Here is a 25,665-nt window from a genome sequence, read left to right on the forward strand (position 1 = left end):
GCTGTATGCAATTAGCAAATGCTGGCTTACAATTGGTGCAGAGGCCATCACATGGACCTATGCAGATACCTACAAAAGCATCCAGTGCTAATACTCCCCACATGCAATACATTCATTGCATTGTTTGTAAGCAGACAGAGGGAGAGCGAGAAGTGAGAGAGAGAGCAAAAAAAAAAAAAAAAAAAATTATACACTGTGACTCTGTCACCCGAAGCTGTCAGCACTGACAGTAGCAGCAGCAAGCAGAAGCAGTGGTAATGCAACCAGCTGCAACAAACACAGGTAATGCAAAGTAGCAGGTTAATAGTGTGCATACTGTGAACCCTCCAAATGTGTCATAGGTCTGTATCCATAGGTATGTCCATGTGATATGTTGTGTGTACGTAGTTCCACCAAAAGGGGATGACCATACATTACATGTCAATCAGTCTTAGGCCATGATCCTGGCAGCAGTTGTCTGTGCGTTGGCCCAGCAATGGCAGTAGTGACTGCTTTGAATGGTCAGCCAGGTTCAAAAGGCAGGATCAGCCCATCCCAAAGGCACACTGGCTGGGAACAAGTATCTGCAGGTACCCGATATCACTGCATATGCATCCCATACTGCATAATTCCATAGCTTAGCAGACCAGGCCCGTTATGCATATGATGTGGTAATTCCCAGGGTCAGTCGAGGTGCCCCCTTAGTGGTGTGGGACCACTGTTGCTGTATTCCACTGTCCAGGTACATATCCTGTAGTACGGCCAAGATAAATTATCAGTGTTATATGCGGTTGTATGTCCTCTCAGAGTGCCGGTAGCACACATCCAGGGATAAGAAAAAGAAACCAAGAGCTTGAGGCAAACAAACTCTTCCAGGACACCACAAATTGAAGAACAAATCAAACCAAACTGAGATGGTACAAATTTTGGTAAAGATTGTGACTTTCAAAAACCAGTAATTCCAAAAGATAAAAAGTGGAATCCACCAACGTTGTTGTATGCGAAAATCTTCTTTAATACAAAATCAACAGAATGCAAACAAGTGCTTTCACCCAGTGGTACTGGGCTTTCTCAAGTTAAAACTGTAGTGTGCACACTCAGTTTAAATACCTTGCAACAAGCAACTGAAACTCATTAAACAATTAAATGCAGTTGTTAACTTAATGCAAATTCAACCATTGAGTTTTCACAAACCAAATGCATTTTTAAAAAACTGTTTTGTAAATATTGTTGAAACCATTGCTAGGGTGCAACATTATTAGGAATGCACCTTAATATGTTCACCTTTGGTTTCCTTAAAACAAGAATATTAAATGCACCAGACTTTAAAATGCATTAAGACTAAAATTGAAACAGCAGTAAAAAAAAACAGCCAGAAACAATGCTAGGAACATACTTCCATCAAAAAATCCATCTTCTGCACTGTGCTGATAACCACTGTGGACAGTACTCGTCCACCCAGCATGGTGCATAAGTAATGTGCAGAAAATGAATAATAAATAATCTACTAGCCAATGCATCAAAGCATATAGGCTACTGCAAAATATGCTCTGTTGTAAAGATGTTCTGAACTGGTCCACCTATATACTAACAGTTTCTGTTTAAAAGTGTGTGCGGGAATTTGACTAAAAAATTTGACTAAAAAATCCATTTGTAACAAATGCGTGTATAAAAATATGGAAATAAATACTAAATAAAACCTACACTACCCTGCCTCAACTCTAAAGAACAATGTGCGACTATAACAAATCCAAAAAATGTGTAAAACTGACTTCATATAATGTTACTGTTAGTTTTCAAAATCGGCGCTAAATTAATACAGTCATTCAAGCCTGGATGTTTAGTAGCATTCAACTTGAGTTGCCAAATAAGTTCCCTCGTACTGAGTTTGGTCTCCCAATCACCTCCCCTCGGATCTGGGTTCACCTTTTCAAGCACGAAGAATTTAAGTGACATCTGTGGGCAAGTGAGAGAATGTTTGTAAAACGCGTTAGTTTCTTTCCTTTTTTTGATCTCATACAAATGTTCATAAATTCTACACTTGAGAATTCTCTCCATCTTGCCCACATAGAAACTCTGACAGCCTCCACAAATGCCAAGGTAAACCACCCCTAATGATGAACATGTGTAATGCCCATGTGCTCTAATGGTAAATCTTCTAGAAGGAATAAAAATGTGATCATTTTGCCAAATAAAGGAGCACTGATTGCATCTACCACAACTGTAAGTGCCAATCCTTTTGCACGAAACGCTACTACCAAACAAATGTATCCTATTACTATTTTCCTCAAAAATACCTTTTAAATTAATATTCCTTTTTCTGGTGAAATTGATAGTTGTGGGCGAATATACACCAATGTCCTCATGCATTGAGACTATCGGCCAAAATGCTTGTATAGTACTTTCTATCTCTTTTGCATCAGTAGAAAAAGTATAAACAAAATTTTTGTGTGCACTAAGCTCCTGTTTGTTGGAGGGTGAAGAAAGCGGTAAACCTGCTCCTAATAAAGGAGGATAGAGAGAGTCTCTTTTCTCTAAATTCTCTGAAAGTGTGGCTTGAAAAAGCCCCAAAGGATAACCCCTTTCCAGGAATAATGTTCTCAGAAAATCAACCTCCATAAAAAATAACTCCAAAGTAGTGCACATTCTGGACGCCCTAATAAGTTGACCTTTTATAATGCCCCTTTTAAGGTAAAAAGGGTGCCCACTATCAAAATGCAGAAAGGAGTTAGAGAACGTGCTCTTTCTGTGAATTTGTGTTTGGAAACTATTAGTTTCCAGTTCCTTAGTAAGTAAAACGTCCAAGTAATGAAGGGTAGTATCACTAATTTCAAACGTGAAAGACAAGAAATGTGTTGTCTTATTAATATAATCAAAGAATTCCAAAAAAACTGTCCTTTGAACCTTGCCATAGAATACAGATATCATCCAGGTATCTTTTATAAAATACTATGGCTTTATTCCACTTGGACGCGTGGACAAAGTGCTTTTCCCATTTATGCAAAACAATATTAGCGTAGGCTGTCGCACAGGGGGCACCCATAGCTACACCTTTTCTTTGGCGAAAAAATTCGCCATTAAAATAGATGAAATTGTTCTGTAAAATGATACCCATGAACTCAATTATTAAATTAATTAAGTTGTTGTTCAAACCTGACTCTGAGGCCAAAATCTCGCTGAACCAATCAATCCCTATGTCATGAGGGATACTAGGGAACAGTTCTTTAATATCAATTGTAGCCAGAAGTAAATCCGTGCCAAAAAAAATGCCGGAGTGATGCTCGCTAAAAATTCCCAAGAGTCCTTACAGACAGAGTCCAAGGTGGAGACAGACTTCCTAAGATGAAAATCTACAAATTTACTTAGGGGCACGGTAATTCCCCCTGCTCCTGCAACAATAGGTCTAAAACTGAGCGGGTCAAGCCCCTTATGTACTTTTGGAATATCGAAGAGAACGGGGGTTCTGGGTTTAGGTACTACTAAATATTTGAATAATTTCTCATCTATTACACCTTGCAAAAGGTGATCTTCCAACAGAAATTTCAGTTTTGAAAGGGCCACATTAAGTTCATTTAAAGAAATAGCTTCATAAATTTCCATATCTTGTAACAGATTGTGCATGTAGTTCTCATAATCCGAGTGAAACATCAACACCAGCCCCCCTCCCTTATCCGGTTTCATTACCCTAATTCCTTCATTCCTCAACATATGAACAATTTCTTGTGACTGTAAATTGAAATTGTCGTAACTCTGAGTGTTGTTAGTAAAAGTGTTCTCTCTTAAAGCTTTCTCCACCATTTCTTCAAAAATCTTTAAAGTTGGATGAGTAGGGGGGTAAAATGTACTCCTTCTGGTGAGAACAGAATGCATAGCAGATTGCCCTTTAAAATATAATGCTAAGTTTAAATTTCTGACAAATAATTTCAGTTCAATGAGTAGTTTTGGTAAATATGATGGCCTGGAAGGCACAAATTGAAGACCTTTTGTGAATAAATTAAAAAATTCATCCGATACATGAACATCCGTGAAATTATAAATAGTGAAATTGTCTCTCTTTATGACTTGAAATCCTTGGCCATGCATAACTGTTTCATCCCCATGGTCTGAATAAGCTACTAAAACTAGAGTATTCACCTGGACCCCCTCCCCCAGTTTTGTTGCTGGAAGTGATTTTTTCTCCCCCTCCGGTCTGCCTCGGGGAAATTGAAAAATCTGGGGTTGATTGCTTCCCCCTTTTTGGGCCAAACGTTCACTCCTTCTGGGAGGTTCAGAGTTGGAAATGTTAACCTCGTTGTTGTTATCCAAGAAATTGTTAGCCCCTTCATTAATTGCAACCGTGCGTTTGAATCTGCCTGGTGCCGGATAAGCTACCCCTTCCCTATATTCTAAAAAATCCCTTTCTAATTTACGAGTCTTTCTGTATAATACCTTCATACAATGTTGATCTAATTCAGAAAAAGTGTCATCATATTTCTTTTTACAACTCAAAAATTTGTCATGTTTAACAATATTGTCATTCAATGAAGTTAACTCATCCAAAATACATTTAGATTTGTTCTGATAGTCATCCACCATTAACTGCAACATCTCCATGCCTGTTTTGTTAAAAAGTTCTACAAGCTGAAGATATAAAACCGAACCTGAGGGGGCACTGTTTGGGAACTTGTAGCAGCGCAGCCCCTTAGGTACACATTGAACCCTAATACATTCTTTCAAATAATTAATTTCTAATTGCGCATTCCTGTATGCATACAATTTGTTTGTAAAAATGTCCAAATCTTTATCAAGTTGCTCAAAAACATTAACTGCAGTTCCTGGTTTAAATACTGGTTGGTTTTCAGTCCAGGCTTTAAAATTAAAGTTAAAATTATCTTCCTGTAACTCCACTGACAAATTAGAGTTACTTCACAAATCGCTGTTGTGGCCCCATGGGTTCCGCTTGCCCAATGTGGGGGAATGACCAGAAATGACAGCGCCCTTCGGCTCCTTTCGTGATGGTCCATTTTGCTCATTATTCACCTTCTGCTCCTGATTACATGGTAAAAGCATAGATTGTTCATTGTTATTAGCAACTAAGGCTTTGTTGATCTGTGAAAGTAAAACTAGCACCTGATTAAACTCATTTCTAGTTACTGGAGCTTCATCAAGTTCCTCACATAGAGCCAATGGAGTGTCCAAAAAGTCTGGATGCGATGAGCCCTCAGCCATAAGCACAAGTGAATGACCAAAAAAAGAACTCCAACAAAGAACAAGAAAAAGAAACCAAGAGCTTGAGGCAAACAAACTCTTCCAGGACACCACAAATTGAACAACAAATCAAACCAAACTAAGATGGTACAAATTTTGGTAAAGATTGTGACTTTCAAAAACCAGTAATTACAAAAGATAAAAAGTGGAATCCACCAACGTTGTTGTATGCAAAAATTTTCTTTAATACAAAACCAACAGAATGCAAACAAGCGCTTTCACCCAGTGGTACTGGGCTTTCTCAAGTTAAAACTGTAGTGTGCACACTCAGTTTAAATACCTTGCAACAAGCAATTGAAACTCATTAAACAATTAAATGCAGTTGTTAACTTAATGCAAATTCAACCATTGAGTTTTCACAAACCAAATGCATTTTAATTCAATTTTTAATTCATTTTCTGCACATTACTTATGCACCACGCTGGGTGGACAAGTACTGTCCACAGTGGTTATCAGCACAGTGCAGAAGATGGATTTTTTGATGGAAGTATGTTCCTAGCATTGTTTCTGGCTGTTTTTTTACTGCTGTTTCAATTTTATTCTTAATGCATTTTAAAGTCTGGTGTATTTAATATTCTTGTTTTAAGGAAACCAAAGGTGAACATATTAAGGTGCATTCCTAATAATGTTGCACCCTAGCAATGGTTTCAACAATATTTACAAAACAGTTTTTTAAAAATGCATTTGGTTTGTGAAAACTCAATGGTTGAATTTGAATTAAGTTAACAACTGCATTTAATTGTTTAATGAGTTTCAATTTCTTGTTGCAAGGTATTTAAACTGAGTGTGCACACTACAGTTTTAACTTGAGAAAGCCCAGTACCACTGGGTGAAAGCGCTTGTTTGCATTCTGTTGGTTTTGTATTAAAGAAGATTTTCACATACAACAACGTTGGTGGATTCCACCTTTTATCTTTTGGAATTACTGGTTTTTGAAAGTCACAATCTTTACCAAAATTTGTACCATCTCAGTTTGGTTTGATTTGTTCTTCAATTTGTGGTGTCCTGGAAGAGTTTGTTTGCCTCAAGCTCTTGGTTTCTTTTTCTTGTTCTTTGTTGGAGTTCTTTTTTTGGTCATTCACACATCCAGGGATACCACAAGGTCACAGGGATGCTGTGTGTTCTTCTCTGCTGAGGGTGGCTCTCACCTGGACATGTGAGATGATAGGGAGGTTACATCCAGCTGTGATACATATTTCAACTGGTGGGGGAGAAGGAGGGGGGAATATGTGCACTGAACATGTCTGCAAGATTGTTGCCAATATCCTTCTGTTTGGTGAATGTTAAGTAGGTGTGTATTAACATAGAGCATATCTGAGGCATGTGGTCCATATGTGTAACATAACTGAAGAAGGCCTTGTGGTCACCCATAGTGTTTGTGTCCATTTCCCTCCCAGAGTAGGCCGTGGCCATTGTTATGATGGACCATAGCATAGTACCAGTGCTGAGCACAGATGCCTTCCCTTAACGTGAATGTGCTCTGTCCTGCAGTAGCCTCCTGCTATTGTTATACAATCTGCCTCTGTCTGGGGTCCACTGGAGAGGATGCCTAACCTTTGTGCATAGGGTCTGGGTTAGAAATGTGTGTGCTAGTTCCATGCAATCTGTGGCATGTCCATGATAAGCATTTGCAAAGGGGTCAGCAGTGTGGCTTGTGGCTTCCACTGACCCAGTGTGCTGCATGGATACCATCTCAGTCCCAGCAAGTGAATAACTGTCTAATCACATACATATCAAAGTAGTCTACTGTGCTGGTGATGGTGGTGGGATATGTATATCCAGGCCGAGTAACTTCTGTCCACATCACAGTAGTGGATGGTGTCCCACATACAGTACCTTGGGATGAACCCCCAGAGTGAGGTTGGGCATTGCACCTGTCAGTGTGTGCTGACCAATGGGGCATGCTACTATGTTGTGTGGAATGTGACAGGTATTGTTGCACAGGTGTTGGCTGAGCACTGATATCTGGCCATGTACCTGTGTATCCACCACGACACACACACACATGCAACATATGGGAGTAGTAGTATATCACTACACATGAGTATCATGTATAGTATGTGTGCCATGTATTGCTGACATGGTCTGCTGATATCCTGTTTGTGTTCTCTTCCAGGGAGATGGCGCAACAGCATAACTCCGCCTACCCTGTGGTGGACGATGAGGAGATCCACCAGAGCCTGGTGCAGGAGTATGACATCCTGTTTTCCTGCACCAGTCAGAATCAGCAGGAGAGGGCCGCACTGTGGCAAGACCTTGTCCGTAGGGTAAATGATATTGGCACACATAACAGGACATATGAGCAGGTACGATATCACTGCAGTGAATTAATCTGAAGTGTCCGTCAGCGTGCATCAGATATCCACAGGCAACAGGTCGCCACAGTAGGTGGGGTGGCCACACATCCCCCCCTCACCAGACTGGAGGGGCTACTCCTAAGTGTTGTGGCTCCAGCCCCGGAACACCAACAGCAGTACACCTGCATTATGATGGAGGCTGGTTCCACACAGCAGCACGACATGGAGCGTGCAGGTAATATGCCATATGTACACTTGACTGTTCTGTACACTGTATCATATGCAGTATCAATGGCCCAGTTGTGCCCACTGACATTAATATCACCATTTCTGCAGGTCCCTCCAGGGTTACAGCAAGGCAGACCATCCATGCTGGTGAGTGTGTTTAACATAACCTATAATAGTCCTGATAATGCTAGTAACAGTAGTGTAACTCAGAAGTGCTCTATGTGTATACTGCGGGGTGTGCATGTGTGCTTGTGTGCAGGTGTGCCTGTGCCCATGTGTGCATGTGTGCATGTGTGCAGGTGTGCCTGTGTCCACGTGTGCATCTGTGCATGTGTGCCTGTGTCCACGTGTGCATGTGTGCATGTGTGCATGTGTGCCTGTGTCCACGTGTGAATGTGTGCATGTGTGCATGTGTACACATGACCACGTGTGCATGTGTGCATGTGCCCATGTGTGCATGTGACCACGTGTGCATGTGTGCATGTGTCCATGTGTGCATGTGTCCACATGTGCATGTGTACAAGTGTGCATGTGTCCACGTGTGCATGTGTCCATGTGTGCATATCTGCATGTGTGCATGTGTGCATGTTTGCATGTGTGCATGTGTGCATGTGTGCCTGTGTGCATGTGTCCACGTGTGCATGTCTGCATGTGTGCCTGTGTCCATGTGTGCATGTGTGCCTGTGTCCATGTGTGCATGTGTGCATGTGTCCATGTGTGCATATGTGCATGTGTGTATAAGTGCATCACTGGTAACAATGTCTGGAGACTGTAAACTTTGTTTCCTGTCTTCCTCCCACAGGTTCTGGGTCTGCTCTGGTGACCTGCAGCAGGGAACCTGAATCCTGTGCCACGGCTACTGGTAATGAGGATATTTGTGTAATGGTACAGGAAGGTGTGTCAGGGTCTGCCATTTGTCAGCCAATTGACAGTACACAGCTGTCAACCCCATCAATCATTGCGCACAGTCATCCTGCCTGTACATCCTTTGTCACCATTGTCCCTAGGTGATGGAAAGGATACAGTGGGCATAGACCAGGATAATGTGGTACCTGTGGCACATGCGTCCCCACACAGCAGCCATGGGCAGGGTCCTCCAATGGTACCACACAGACAGTTGCCCATGGGTTCTCGTGGGAGCATCCGTGGGCGTACTGCCTCTGGCCGACATGCCCAAAGAGGTCTGTCAACCTCAGCTATGTTTCTGACTGTCATGCAGGCACAGTCACGTATGGAAAGGTACACCAGACAGGGTCTGAGGGAGCTGAGAACATGTCGCACAGCCATGACAGACAGTATGTGTGACATTGCGGATGCTATCCGTAACTTCAACGATGTCATAGACAGATGTTGTGGGGACATATTACAGCAGTTCCACAACCAGATGTCCATGAGCCAGGGCAATGGTGGGTGTTTGCGGCATCGACGTGGCTGTATGCCGGCAGCAGCAGCAGCTGGCAGTCGGCGTGGACGACAACAGGCTCGCACATGCCCCAATAGTGCCAGCAGCAGCCCCAGCAATGCTGGGTCTGTGCTGTCATCAGAACGCCCCAGGAGACCACGTGCACGTGGCTCTGGACAGTCCCAACAGGGACTTGTGTCGAATCAACACACTCCTGCTTCTGATGACAGTACCCAGTCTGGCTTAGTACTGGATACAGTCCGTAGCACCCCTGCCAGGCACAGGTACCGTGTCTGTGCACACAGACACTGATCTGTATGGCCTGCCAGGTGCAGTCTGTGGTTGTCCACAAATCCCTGTATATGGCAGCCATGAGGTGGAACTGTGTGCGTGCATACACACATGTGAAATGTTAACACCTAGGGCGACCACATACATGCACACACTGCACCAACACTGCCCCACCCTGTACTGCTGCCCCTCACCAACACACATACACACACATGTCAATTGGTGGTATCAGTGGCTGACTCAGGCATACCTAATCCACACCCTGTGCATATGATGACACTGTGCCACCTCCTGCAATCTCCAACATCATTGCGGGAACAGGTAAACATGTTGCTGATGCACAGGGTGACTACATAGAAGTGTATTAGTATTATCATGTTGGTAACGGTACAATGTGCTGCTATGACTGTGTGTTTATCCCAGCATGCCTGCTGCAGTAACTGTATGAATGTCCTGAATTGTTATCTGCACCCATAGTACATACCAAAGTATAACAGCTGCACAGAATTGCATGCTGGTGGTAAGGTTGTCAACAGATAGCCGCCTACATGGGTAGCACAGGGGGAAAGCTAACGCAAGTAGTGATATGCAATGGTGGACATGTACAGTAATGGTGTCAAGTTGCCCACAACGACTATGCCATGTGGATGTTCGCACATGTAGATATGTGTGCTGTACCAATGTAATCCAAATCACAAATAAGTATGACATAATATCAGTTCTACCATGGGCATCTGCGCTGTGTATTCCTGGGTACATGTTGATAGTGCCTACATATTTGCATTGTTACTTACTGCTATTGTTACCCCTTCATTGTTGTATAATGCACTACTTCCAGCCCTGTTTACTGTAGCTTTGTTTGCATGCATGTTCGCTTGGGGTTATCTGGAACACTGCTTACACCTGCAATGCAGAGTTACAGTGCTTCTGTAGACTTCTAGTGACATCTGCATAGCGTACGATACGTATGTCAACTTTACACATAACAGAATGTCACTGTCTGTCCTGTATGCATGTACGTTGCCTGTGACACATTGCACACGTCTTACCTGGCATTTACCCACGTGTGCAGTCATATATGTCAGTGCTATGAAACAGTAGCGGTACACCTACACATACACACCTTCAGTCTGTTGTTCCCATTGGCACTATGTGTTGGTACTCACCATGGCAATCACACTACTAGGGTAGCATGTGCAAAGGTAACCAGTGAATCGCCTCTATGGTCCAGTTGTGGTTTATGTGAGTCATGTGTCAATGTCACAGCTGCCACATGTATGCAGTCAGCCATCACCCTTGGCCAGGAACGTACAACACATGTGTGGGATGCCACCACACAGCCAATCTGGGGACTGGTCTCTCTGAACCCAGTAATGCCATACCCTGTCAGGTGGCATGTCATATATACTACATCCTGGACAAACGTCAACCCCAATCCCTGCTGCTACTATTGATAATACCCCTGAAGATGTTACTAATAGTTTTGACCAGTTCTTTACTGAGACATTTCAGGCCCTAGCTAGCCATCTACCTCCTAGCTCCCCTGGTCCTGAAAGTAGCACCCCTAAAAAACTACTTGCGTTCAGCTGCCAACCAGTCAACACTTCACTTCTCCATACCTTGACTGAAACAATGAAACCCACTACACTTTCTGCTGATCAACTCCCTGCCGAGTACCTATCAAAACCAGATGATGCTATTGCTTACCCCGTCTCAAAGGTAATCAAAGGAACCATGGTAGAATCTAACTTTCCCACCATCGCGAAAATGTCATATGTAATCCCACTTCACAAAGGAGGCAGCTCTACTGAATTCTCCAATTATAGGCCAATAGCTATACTCTCTCCACTTGCAAAGATTATGGAAACTTTCGTCATAGACACTTCATGCACCACCTAATCCAAAATTGCATTATGGCAGACACTCAGCATGGCTTACGTCCTCATTACAGCACTACTTCAGGCCTCCTAGCCTTTACTAACACCATAAACCATACTTGCAACACTAATTATATATCCTCAGCCATCTTTTTGGATCTTTCCAAGGCATACGATATGGTTGATCACCAACTTGTACTCCACACCCTGCAAACACTGTCTAGATACTGGAGCCTTCCAATGGTTTCAATCTTACCTGCATAATGGTCGACAGCAGGCTGGCCTCTGGCAGAACAAACTCTCTAACCTTCTACCTAACACCCTAAGAGTACCACAAGGCTCTATACTAGGGCCCCTTGCTGTTCTCCATCTTCATTAACGACCTTTATACTGCCATCCCAAAAGTCAGCTGTATCCAATATGCTGAAGACTCTACCCTGATCTGCTCAGCCACATCTCCAGTAGAGTTATGGTCAGCTACCCAGACCACCTTTAATACAATAGAAAACTGGCTTTCTGAACATCGTCTATTTCTAAATCCCAAATAAACTAAACTGCTGTTATTTCACCAACACGTAGGTCTACCGCTTTCACCGTTACCATAACATCAACTGATGGCACAATAATCTCCCCTGACCCATCTCCGAAACTATTAGGTGTCATCATAGACAATAATCTCAAATGTGACCTACATGTTAACCAGATTATCAAAACCATCAATAGAAAACTAGGGTCACTTTACAGATTTAAAGCCTTCCTAGCCCCTCCAGCAAAAGGTGCCATAGCTCGCTCACACCTTGTTTCAACCCTTCTGTATGCATCCCCTCTACTCTCGAATATGAACAAGACTGTCCTTAACAAACACTCAGTTTGCTACAACCACATTGTCAGGTTTGCCACTGGGCTGCCTTTTAGGACACATCATTGCATCAATCTAAATCAGCTTGGTTGGCTTGCAATACCCAGCCTAATACAGTATAACCAACTGATTATGGCCTATAAAATCCTCTATAATCCAGACAATACTCCTGCACTTCAAATATTATCACCCCCTATAACAATCCTAGACCGCTTCGATCCTCTAACAAATTATTACTTCAGACTAGCAAGTTTAATAACACAGCCGGTGATTCTCTCTTTGCAAACCCTGTAAGTAGATCCTGGAACTCACTTCCAGCTGATATTACCCTACTGTCCACCTTAGGTCAATTTAACAGTAGACTCAAACAACATTTGTCACGTAACTGGCTATGTCAATGTATCAAGCCTGGCTAACTCGAATGTGTAAAATATGTGAACCACTTTACTGTGTAATTTTAATTTAATCCTGACTTGTGCTCAGGACTAACATTAACCTGTGGAACATGTTTGACTTGCTTACTTATGTAATCTCTGTAAATAATCTGTTTGTAATATGTAATGCTAGTATTATGTAATGCTGTATCTGCTACCCTCGTAGCTTGTCTCCACAGGCCTCCCCTGGAAATGGACATGCATCCGGTCGGACTATCCCAGTCAACAAATGTAGGATAAATAAATAAATAAATAAAATATATTACAGTGACTACAATACAAGTCAGACATTGACACACACTGACAGCATGCTGAACACACTGGGGCATACATGGGGACTCAGAATAGCAGCCTGCCTGGGCATCCCACACCTCTGCAGCTGGCACACAGGCATATGTTCCGTTGGAACAGAGCACATGCCACACATGGCACACACATCCCCTGTGCCACACACTCACAGCCTGTAGGGCTACACAACACACCTGCTACAGATGTGTCAGGTACCTGTCTTGTGTGCTGCACTGGGGTCCCACTCAACAGGCTGTATCTGGTGAAGGTCACAGTGATATGCCTCAGGGGCACTATGGTCCAACACAGCACACATGCATACAGGTCAGTCAGAGGCATGGACACATATGACTCACTCATTGACCATGCCAGTATGGCTGCCTGAGACATACCTCCCTGGACTACATGATAGGGAACATAGAATGGATCTTTCAGCATGTGGCACAGGCCAGTATGAGCCTGATGTTGGTTGCCAATATACCCTCACCAGGTATTCTACCACTATATGTGGGAAGGGTGTTGTATGTCTACATTATGCTCAGTCTCCACTGTCATTCATAGGGTATCCACTGGCTGTCAACATGTGCTTACATGCTAGGGAAGCCACAATGATGTGCAAGGGTCATCTTGCACGTGACACCCATGGCCCGATGTATAATGGCAAAGCTCCTTGGTACACACATACTGCCTTATGCTGCAGGACATGGTTTACATAGCCACCTCCGTGGGTATCACACAGGTTAGGACACTAACAGTGCTGCTACTCAACAACAGCAGTGTACACCGGAAGATGCATGCACCAGACACTGCCCTCAGCACGGTGAACTGCAATGTCTGTGCAGTACCAGATTCATGATTCATGGCTCACAGGTGTTACCCATCACTGACAGGTTATGCCCCATACCATGCCTGTCATCCCCTACACATGTAACACTCATGGATAGGGGGGTGGTATCCCAAGGTAACACAGATACACACACCTCCACGTTGTTGGCACAGCACAAACCATCAGGGCCTACTCATGTGCAGCTAACAGTGTGTCGGACTGCCATCTGGTTCATAGCCTGGCACACACAACCCTCCCATACACAGGAAGACCACCTATCCTCCATAACAACACTGTCACTATGACAGTCTCAAGAACTGTGTTTATATGGCCGGACTGCATCCAGACAAACATTGTGTGTGAGCATTACTGTAGCTACAACACACTAGTTGAAGGGTTCACAGCATGTGGTCACTGAATTGCAGTGGAATGACATGTTACCACTACCACAACAGGTGGGAACATGCAGCACCTGTACATTGACTACATGTACACTATATGGCCCAGACCAGATGTGTATCCCCTGCTGTAGGTCTTTCACCATAGACACCCACACTGTATAGAGACATACCACATGCGGGCCCTGCACAGTAAGACACAGTCATATTGGTATACATTGCAAATACCATTTATCCACTCGAGGCATGTGTCAGACATTGTAACTAATGCAGGTCACAGGTATTTATGTTTATGTGTCACACACATACATCATGTGTGCAATGCCATTGTTGATTTAGGCAATGGCATGCATTGTTATGTACAAACACCCACACAAGGTCATACTGTGTGACACAACCACACGTGACAGTTGTGGGTTACCAAAACATACCTATCTGTACTCTGACAATGGTAATAGACACAGTAGCAGAGCACACTATTGGCATTACTAGCCAACTAGCCCTGTTTGGCTGTGCTGATAGTGTGGTGACATCCCCTGTGTTTACTGGGGGAATATGCAGCATCTGGTGTATTGTAGTATTTGCCAAAAGGATCTGTTTTCTCACACTTGCATTTACACACACCCTACTACTCCCACACTTGCCGGATTCATTCCCCTAACTAACTAAGTCATGACACGTGAGAGAGACGCATTAGCAAAGCACACTATTCGGTTTACTAGATAGTTCTTCTTCTCTGGCTGTACTTATAGGGTGCTGACAACATCAGTATTTTGAAAGGGTAATGTGCATCAGGTAGTGTGATCTCCTGATTGCCAAAACTAACATGGCTTTTATACGGAAATGCACACACACAAACTCCCCACATCCAAACACACACACATGCCATTTACAGGTTTCAAACTCCTACCTAACTACATTACGATACTTGGGAGAGACGCATTAGCAGAGTGCGCTATTCACATTACTGGGAGGCTTCCCTTCTCCTGCTGTACTTATAGGGTGCTGACATCATCTGTGTTTAGAAAGGGGAGTGTGCATCCTGTAGTGTGTTCTCCCAGTTGCCAAAAGGGACATTTCCTTTCACATAAATTTGCATACACACAGTAACCCCCCTCATCCAAACACACACACTTGCAGGATTCAAACCACTACCTAACTATGTTATGACACTCGAGATGGACGCATTAGCAGAGAACGCTATTCACTTTACTGGGAGGCTTCCCTTCTCCTGCTGTACTTATAGGGTGCTGACATCATCTGTGTTTAGAAAGGGGAGTGTGCATCCTGTAGTGTGTTCTCCCAGTTGCCAAAAGGGGCATTTCTCTCACACATATTTGCACACACACACTAACCCCCCTCATCCAAACACACACACTTGCCATTTGCAGGATTTAAACCACTACCTAACTATGTTATGACACTCGAGATGGACACATTAGCAGAGCATGCTATTCGCATTACTGGGAGGCTCCCTATCTCCTGCTGTACTTATAGGGTGCTGACATCATCTGTGTTTAGAAAGGGGAGTGTGCATCCTGTAGTGTGTTCTCCCAGTTGCCAAAAGGGGCATTTCTCTCACACATATTTGCACACACACACACAGTAACCCCCCTCATCCAAACACACACACTTGTCATTTGCAGGATTCAAACCACTACCTAACTATGTTGTGACACTCGAGACGGATGCATTAGCAGAGAGCGCTATTCGCATTACTGGGAGGCTTTTCTTCTCCTGCTGTAGTTATAGGGTGCTGACATTATCAGTGTTTAGAAAGGGGAGTGTGCATCCTGTAGTGTGTTTTCCCAGTTGCCAAAAGGGACATTTCCCTCTCACAGTCTTTCACACACACAAACCCCACTCACCCACCCACACACACTGAGCATTTGCAGGATTCGAACCCCTACCTAACGACACTTGAGAGAGACGCATTAGCAAAGCGCACTATCCGAATTACTGGGCATCTGATCTGCACCTGTAGTATTTCTAGGGTGCTGACATCTTTATTTCTACAGAGGTATGTAGATGTAGTACTACCTGTCAGGTGGGGGATAGCATATATATGCATTTGCAGCCACCTACGTCAGGGTCAGATATGCACATCGCACTGGCAGGTTATGTTCTATACCATGCTTTGGGACCACAGGACCTGTAACACACAACACAACCAGTTCAGAACACCACACCCACATCCAGGACACACACTTAGCTTCCCTGGGAACAGTGCCAGGATATGCAGGTATTCACATACACCATTCCAGTTGTTAACATCAGGTACAGGCATATTGTGTGTGAGAACTACTCAGGCCTCTACCACTTTACCCTACAGCCACTACAATTTGTGGGTCCATGTGCTATGACAGAACCACACACCACAGCCACATGGGTGAATACATATTGCACCTGTCCATCTGCAATGTGAGTACTCACTGTTCCACACCAGAGGTAGACCACCATTGTTGATATCTGACCATACCCACCTTTCCCTGGACATCCATATCTCATCTCCACCCCCAGGCAAGGTTGTCACTGCACACAACTGTGTTTAGCACAAGCAGACTCTACACTTGTGTAGACTGGGGTGGATGACTTCAGAGGACCCATGCTGGAGGACTATACTGGCCACTCAGCATAATCCTTGACAATTGCATCCTATGAGCATGTGTACAGTTTGCATTGGTCATGCTATCCCACATATACCCATGAATGCTCCACAACAAGACACCTGTCAGCTGTACACCAGCCATATATGCACCGCTCAACAGACAGAGTGACCTAATACATTGCAGAGCTGTAGCCCACAGGGGGAGGACATCTGTGTACAGTTCCAGCACGGCACTTCATTCACACATACTCATTACAACACAGTGTTGACAGTGGAGTCTTCCAGAGAATGCAGATAGGGCTCCCCTCGGTCTGTTATTGATGGACACCTTCTGTCAGAGATCCTCAGCAACCCTCTCACAGCACACATCGACAACATGGCTGTGGCTTAGCACATTCAATCCCTGAGACCTCCACGGTGCCCCTGCTTGACAGAGGCACAGCTCACTAGCCTCACATGTTGCCTTCTGTGACCTACTTTACAGTGCCACAGTAGCCTACTATCCTGGGGATGCAGATGCCAAGCACACTCTGGCTGAGCTGTCATTCCCTGGGGCAAGAAGCCTAGTATTGACCTCTACACCCATATGTTCAATTGTCGGATGCACAATATTTGTTGTGGTGTTCTACTGTTTGCAGGTCTTTATTGCCATAGCATTCCCTGTTCCTATGACCAACTTGTGTATCTGTGGCAGATGTTTGCATATGACGGTGATCCACTATATCACTTATGTCTCTGTGGTCATTTACTGTGTGCACTGGGCTGATTGCTGTGTTGTGGTTGGTTCCTGGACTGACACGTACAAATACCAGATATGTGTGGCCAACTGCTAAACGGAGATATGGCCTATGTGTGTGAGCATGCCCAGTTCAGCCTTTCCATGGCATGTTGTCTGACATATGCCTCATTTATCAAAGTGTGCGAGCATGCCCAGTGTGAGCTTTCCATATGTTGCACTCTGAAGTCCACTACATATTTGGGTGTGTGTGAACTTCGACAATATCGCACGTTTATGATTGTGTGTTGGGTGTCATGTTGTGTACTAACTGGCCAACTGCTTCGTGTCTGCCACAACAGGGATTATACTGTGTCTGCAGGGATTGCATGGGATACTTTGCAGACAGTTCTCAACATACTTTCATAATGACCTAACACTGTAGTACCGTATAGTGTACTGGTTCGGTACTTTCACTGTGGTGGACAGTATCCTGGGCTTTAGTCCTATGACTGCTTGACATCTTCATAGTGAGCACAACAGACTGTGTAGGGGCCAGTTGTGCACATATGACCATGTTGCAATATGTTCAGATATGGACTACCTACACCAGGCTCGTCCAACATTGCTAGTGTATTCCACAACATGGGTGGACATTGGCAAACACTAGCGATGTTCCCTAGGCCATTTCTGATGCTAGTCACAGGGTGTGTTTGTCCTTCAACATACATTGTAACTGGAGTTTGCCATTACATATGTCATGGTTAGTATACTGTGCCTCCGCCTACCTCTGACATAACAGTGATACCCAGGGTAGCCTACCATCTCCCATACACTCATCAGGATGCCTCTTGAGGGGTGTCGATATGTGGCTCTCTGGCTGACCTGTACCAGGAGTTTACTGAAGTGTGGGGGTGCCTTCAGTGTTATGGATCATTCTGTACAGCATGTCCTATGTATGTCAGTGCTGGGGTTCAGGTCTCTCATGTGCATAGCTCACTGCCATTCAGATTGTACAAGGTGCAACATGTTCATTCATTCCAGGTTGGACCTGGCTTCATACATCAGGCACAGCTTTCCTGTAGCTGGGAAGGATGGTGGTGTGTGGGGCTGCAGTTTGTTTACTCAGGCAACACATGGCATCTGTTAATGCTCTTTGCTACCCCTGGTGGGGTACTGTTGTGCACTTTACAGTTGATGGAGGTGTCTGTTGCAGTATATCCCACAGGGGCTATTGTAGTCAGTTGTGATGCTGATGGAGGAAGGCTGCAGAGCCACAGTGAGTTCCCCCTATCTACATCTGCCAGCCTTCATGTTTGGGTGGGTATATGGTACATGTTTCTGCGAACACTACAGCCACATTTTTGTCCAGTGCAGGTTATTTATCACCTTTTTTACCCAGGTCTCACATTACATGTTAGGAACCTCATGGGTTAACACCTGTGTGGTAATTTGTGGGCACTTACTGTATATCCACGGTGGTTGTCTATACACAGTTCTGCAATTAGCTTGCTGACATGGCTATGGCTACAGTTGTCTGTTTGTAGGTGGCCCTTTTGTGGGTTGCTTGTGTCAGCTGGGGGTCGGATATGGTGGGCTATTTGTACTCCTCTGCATACATGCTCAGTCAATGTCCTTCCATTTTGGCCTATACCTATGGGACATGTATACAGAACGGGGGTGGGGGGGGCAAGACCAGGCATTGTGGGATGCCACTCATATCCGCTTTGTAGTCTGACATGGATGTGGCATGTCTGACCATGTCAGTTCTGTCCTTGGTCTGCTTTGCAACCCCTCTACTGACATAGGGGTGTATATTTAAGCTGGTGAACATATCCATACTGAACACGTACGGTATTGTCTAGAAGCATGTGCACGGTCCAGCTATGCTGTGTGGACCACATAGCCCTCATCAATGACCTTAATGACTGCTTCAAATGGGTCAGACATGTTTAGGGGCCGGTTCTGCAGTTACAACAGCCACAGTGTGTAGGGTCCAGTATCAGTAGGTCCACATTAGCCTTCTGTCTGCGGTACATACTGATCCTTTCCATAGCTGTGCAGAACAAGCTTGTCAGGATCCTGGGGTGGTAGTTTGGAGTATCAATTCAGGCAACACCTTTGTTGTGATGGACCACTGTTGTTGTACACTGCTCTTTGTGTACATATCCTGTGGTAAGGATGACATTGGCCAGTAGTGTGATTTGGCATTCCATTATTCTTGGGGTCCATGTTGGCCTCAGCACAGGACACCATCACATACCTTTGCCACTGTGTGTTCTGCTTTGCAGATGATGGCTGTTACCTCAGCATCTGCAATGTCAGGGGACCATCTGCTGGGATAGGTATTTTGCACTCGGGGGGGGGGGTGTTTGCACTGCACCTGACAGGTTGTATGTTAGCAATATGTGTGTGTGTTTGGTATGTTGTTTGTAATATCTGTGTGATTCAGAGCATATCTGTGGATGCCCAACATGGTTCCTACCATCAGTTGGGTAAGCCTTGTGATTATCCTTAGTGTCCTGTACGTTTTGTATCTTCATAGGTTCATGGGTTCATAGTAGGCTAGACACTCTAGGCCATTAGTAAGCCTAGCTAGAGTGTGTGTGTCTTTCGCCACCCCTTGCTATGTTCAATTATGGCCATTTATGAGGTTCTTCACTGTGCCTCTGTCTGGTCGTGACACAGTGGGGACCCCGAGTATACATGTATGGTCATCCATCCACTTGGCAATATTCCTGTTGAGGGGTGTCAGTGACGGGCTCTGCCTACCATGGATTGGGATCCTGTTTCTGGGTGTGGGGAGCCTATGGGTTATGTATCTGTCTCTCCAGCACATCTTATTTCATTATGTGTTGAGGTTGACATCTGTGACTCTCACAGCTCCAATGGCTTTGATTTCCTGTGGTATAGCATGTCCATTACTCCTGTTTTGGACATGGCCTTGTACAACAGACATACAATGCCTCTGTGTAGGCAGTGTGTGACTGCAGTCAGCTGGGGTGTCTACAGCCAGGCAGCATATGACATATATTTCACACCCTTTATCCTGTTGGTGGGGTAACTATGAGGTCTTCCGAACCGCTGCAGGTGTCACGTACGATACATCCCATATGAGTCATTGTACTAGATTATGGGTCTGATAAGGGAACAGTACAGCGGCACAGTGACCTCTGTTGATGTTGATGTGAATCATTTCATGATACGGTGTCCAGTATCAACAGTCTTCATAGCCACATTGGCATTGTGGCTGTCACATGACAGATTAATGTCGACCTGTGTCCCTAGGTCCCTGATTACTCCTTGCATACATAATGGTTTGACACCTATGTGGTACTTTGTGTGTACCTTGTCTGGTATTTAGTGGGACATTCATACTGTCCAGTGTCTTCGGATGTCTGGGTGGAGTTCTTGTGTGTGAGAGTGTGATCTGTCGCATGCTACAGACTGTACAGCAGTTTTGACTACAGTTATGTGCACATGGGTGGTGTCCGCTGCTTTGTGCATTGTCAGTTCCCTGGCAATATGGGTGTCCGTGCTGCATATGGATACTCCCCCTCCTTTGATGTCTTGGTGCAGGTGTTGGGGCCATAACACATGATATGTGGTATAACCTAGTAGTGCTGGTGTGCTATCACTAGGCTTGCAGCAGGCTTCTGTCACTGGACAGACATCAATGTTCTCCATAATGGGAAGTGCCTCAGGGGCATGCATATTGCAGTTTACACATCTGACATTGGTCAGCATTACCCTTATGTTTCCTACCACTTATGTTTTCTAGGGTGGTGGGTAGTCTTTTTGGCCTTGCCTACATATGGCTCTATGGAGGCGACAAAGGCCTTATCCAGTATCCAGATGCACATGGGTAACAGCTGACAGCCATCCCTGTAACAGCAGCATGGCTTGTCTTGCTTGACATCTCAAGCAGACACACATTAGACCCTCTTGGACTGACAGCTGTAACTGTGCCAGCTGTTAAACATGAGCATTCTGTGTTTGTACTGTGGCATCATTCTTGGTGAGGGTTGGATGCTGCACACAGCCAGTGTCATCCCGCCCTGGGGTACATACTCGGAGGGACCATCCATGTCTCATTTGATGTTGACCAGGGAGGTACATCTCAGGTAATTCACACCAGCATGGACATTGAGTGCATCATATTTCTGCTTGCTTTGGGGTGACCTGCATACTTGTGTTATGTGGCATTTTGTGGCAGCCTACAAGCAGCTTACTCTACCCTTTCCCTTGTTCAGTCTGGTGAGTGGGACAGCTGTGTGTCTGCCTATACAGACACCTATTATGACTGTATCAGGCATGTTGTTTCTCCTTCGGACCTGTGACTGTTTGGCACACCAGCTTTGCGTACTATTCATTGCATGTGCTATGTTTGAAGGTTGTGGTTGCTTGTGATCTACTTTGGAGGCATCTGTTGGTGTGGTGTGTTTGTAATTAAGGCCTCCAGGAATATTTGTCTGTGTTTATGTGTTTGGTTTACAGTTGTGGTAGGTCTGTGTGGGACTGGGTTTGTGGTGTATGTGGTTACTTTCTCCTCCTGACTAGTGTTGACAGTACTGAGTTGTTGGAGCTCAACCTCTGGTTTGGATACATGGATGCATGTATCACATATGTTTGTATTTATTGGGGGGTGTTGTGGTTGTCTGTGTACTTGGTACTGGCGTCACATTGCCTCTGGATTCACAGATTATACTTGTTGTGGCTGGACTTAGTGGATTGTATGTGTGAACATATGTTGTTGACATACTACTGGTCAGTGATTACTTCCCTTTTTATGTTTGCTCTATCATGTGGTGACTTCCTCATTCTCTTGCATGGTTTGGTAATGGCTGGAGGCCAGCATGCCAGATGCCTGGGTGTATGGCATTGTGTGTTGTTGTTATTTGTGATTGCATACTCCAAGCATTCCTGGCTGTGTTGATGGAATGCCTGTATAACATGTTCTGTGGTGTGTCCCATATTCTGCACTTGCACAGGGCCTTTTGTGGATTCAACATCGGTTTTGAGGGCTGCAACCTATACTTTACACATGTTTTTCACTGTGGTATTCTGGCCAGGGACTGGGGTCAGGGTGTGTATATCCAGTGTGATTACTCTATGGTCTGGTCTTACCAGTGAGGGGTACACTTCTCATCTTGCCATCCAGTACAGATGTTGCTGATTATCAAATCCAGTATGCTTACCCCTCTTGTGGGAGTAGTACATTGTTCCTGGGCATTTTGGTTTATGGAATCTGGGTAATTTTCTCCTACTGTGTTGGTGCTAGTACAATGCTACCAGTGTATGTCTGGGTATTTTCAGTCAAGCAATATAATGTGGTTTGGGGGGCTTGATATATTCATGTATTCCGACATAGGCCAGGTGCTGTTCCTGGTATTAGGACAGTAGTCTGCAGCAGGCTATATACTGCGAGGCAGTTTTAGCCATTGGTATTTGACCATGGCTATTCCATGCTGCTTCTTGTTGTGGTACCAACATGGGGGTGAGGTTATCCTTGCCATTTCTTGCTAGTCACCCTCCTTTTGTAGCTTGTTCCATGTTTTGCGGCTGTACAGCACAGTATGAGGTGTTACCTGGTAGTGTTAGGGTGCTGATATGAGCCTTGCCCAGTTCTCTATTACAGGACTGGTATCTACATTCTCCTTACTGTGTGTGTTTACACTGCACACATCTTGCTGTTTATACATCTGTCATGGGGTAGTATTACATCTAGGTTCCTATCCCTTGTAGAACCTATGAAGGTGGGTTTGTGTTTTGAGACTTACCTATTCAGGGCATGCTGTGGGTACTGACAGCCTTTGCCAGTATCCATGGGGCATGGCATGATAGGTGCACGCCACCCCTAGCAGGTGGTGCATCATGTCAAGCTCCGCATATCTTCCCAGCCTGTAACACAATGGCTCCCCTTTGACTGACTGCATTACTTCAGCCAATTATTGTACTTGATCTTCTTGTCTTCATAGTGTGGCATCATGCTTGGTGAGGGTGAGATGTTAGGCAGGGTCTTCATGTTTGCATATACTAGATGGTGTTACATTGCTTAACACATGGCAATCATGCCTCAGGTGGTGCTGCAGGGCTGCCTCTGTCGAATGCACATACTACACTCCCTGTACATGTTTGATAGCAGGTTGTGTCATGTTAGGCATCCCTGTTACTATACGAGTGAGTCAGAGAGGGGTATCATTCCCAGGGTTCCTACTGAGCCAGTGTATGTGCTATGCGTTGCCTCTTTGCCAAGGCCATGGCATACTGGGCACACCTCCTTCTGCCTACTGGGGCAGGCTCAGGTTGTTCCTCCTCCGAGTCACACTCTGCCTGTGATGGCCTTGGCAATGGTGGGGGGCTGTTTGGCCCGGCCCTATGCTGGTCCTGCTGCAGCTGTTTTTGCAAGATCATATTATGTAGCATAGCACATACCATGACAATTTGGGTACATGTAGTTGGTGTGTACTGCAAGGCTCCACCAGATGTGTCCAGACACCTGAACCGTGACTTGAGCAGCCCAAACACACGCTCTATTACATTACGTGTTTGTGCGTGTGCCTCATTATAGCGTTCCTGTTCAGGTGTGTGCGCGTTTCTTATGGGTGTCATCAGCCACGGCTCCAGTGCATAACCTGCATCCCCCACTAGGTGTCCATGTGGGATGTCCCCATTGGCAAATGTCTGGTACAGCTGCGTCAAATGCCAGATGTGGGAATCGTGATAACTCCCAGGGCAGCCAGCACACACATTCATTATTATGCCCTGGGCATCAAATACAACCTGGCAGTCGATGAAGGGGAAGCCCTTGCGGTTAATGTAGGCCCTACCCTGCTCACCGGCTGGTGCTTTGATGCGTATGGATGCGTATGTGCGTGCAATCTATTGCACCCAGTACCTCAGGGTATTCCGCTATTTGCTGGAAGAGACGCATATTGCTGGCCAATACCTCACGGGCATTGGGGAAATATACATGATCACCGACATGTGCTGACATGGCATCCAGGAACTGGTGTAGTACCCTGGAGGCTGATGCCTGTGATATCCCCATGATATCGCCAGTTGGTCTCTGGAAGGTACCTGTTGCTAGTATTCTTAGGCCAACACATACCTTGGTTTCCACTGGGATGGGTTCCCCTCTGTTGGTTCTGTGTGTGAGGCGTGGCCTGCACAGCTCAACAATTTGCTGCAGGAGCTCTCTGTCCACTCTATAGCACTCTACTATCTCCAGCTCATGTAACCCATGGTAGATGACCCTGGGCCTGTACACTCTTCTCCGTCTCCTCATTGTGGGTTGTCTGGCACCATCTGCATTGTCACCACCCTCAGCAAGTCGCCTATGTCTCATTATGACAGCTATGGCAGCCCCTAACATTTCTGCTCCGAGTTCAGCTTTTTCAGTTTTCACTTCTATTAGCTTACTCCTGTCTTGCAGTGTCTCTTAATGGAAACATCCTGCACTACTGTTTGCAGAGTTTTAAGTGCTGGGCTGGGCTACTCTTCTGCCTGTGTAATTGCCTGCTTCTAATTGTTTTCACCTACTAGCTTCAGCAGTTATCCCTGCTAGCTTCCTATTAATTCTGTTGCTTCCTTTTTCCTCTCTGTTTCCTCAGGGGGGAGCAACGTGCATACTATCTGAAACACGCTCACAGTGGCTTACACGCGCGCACACGTGCTTACACGGTTCAGAATCTACTTATTTGGGTTAAAACGTACACCCGCGCAAACACTGTTACACGTCTGCCAACAGCCTCTAACATACTCAGCCTGCCCTACACGCGCGCACACCAGCGCAAACAGTGTTAAACATCTCCCAACACGCTCCCACATGCTCAGACTGCCTTACACGCCAAGACACTGTCCTACTCACGCTTCATGGCGTGCACACGTGCGCATGCATGCCCAGCAAGAAACTTTGGTGTAAGTAACAGTGTACACCTTCCATTTCTTGACTTTCCATGACTTATCTAGTGGCACACCTCTTTCCATGATCTGTGCCTGTCATCTGTCATGTTACACTGGCCTCCAATGAACTGCATTTCTTTCTACCATTCCCCCCTGTGATGTCACCTATCTCCTACTCTATTCCTCCCCCTTATGTATCTCTTACACTACTCAGACTGTGCTCATTTGCTATGTGACTGTGAGATTCAGTATCCGAACCCTCATTTACATGAGATTGCCTACTAATGCTTAGTTACATGTCTTAGACTCAG

The sequence above is a fragment of the Protopterus annectens genome, chromosome 3.part1, assembly GCF_019279795.1.
Source record: "Protopterus annectens isolate FY-2018-M chromosome 3.part1, PAN1.0, whole genome shotgun sequence".
Taxonomy (NCBI): Eukaryota; Metazoa; Chordata; order Ceratodontiformes; family Protopteridae; genus Protopterus; species Protopterus annectens.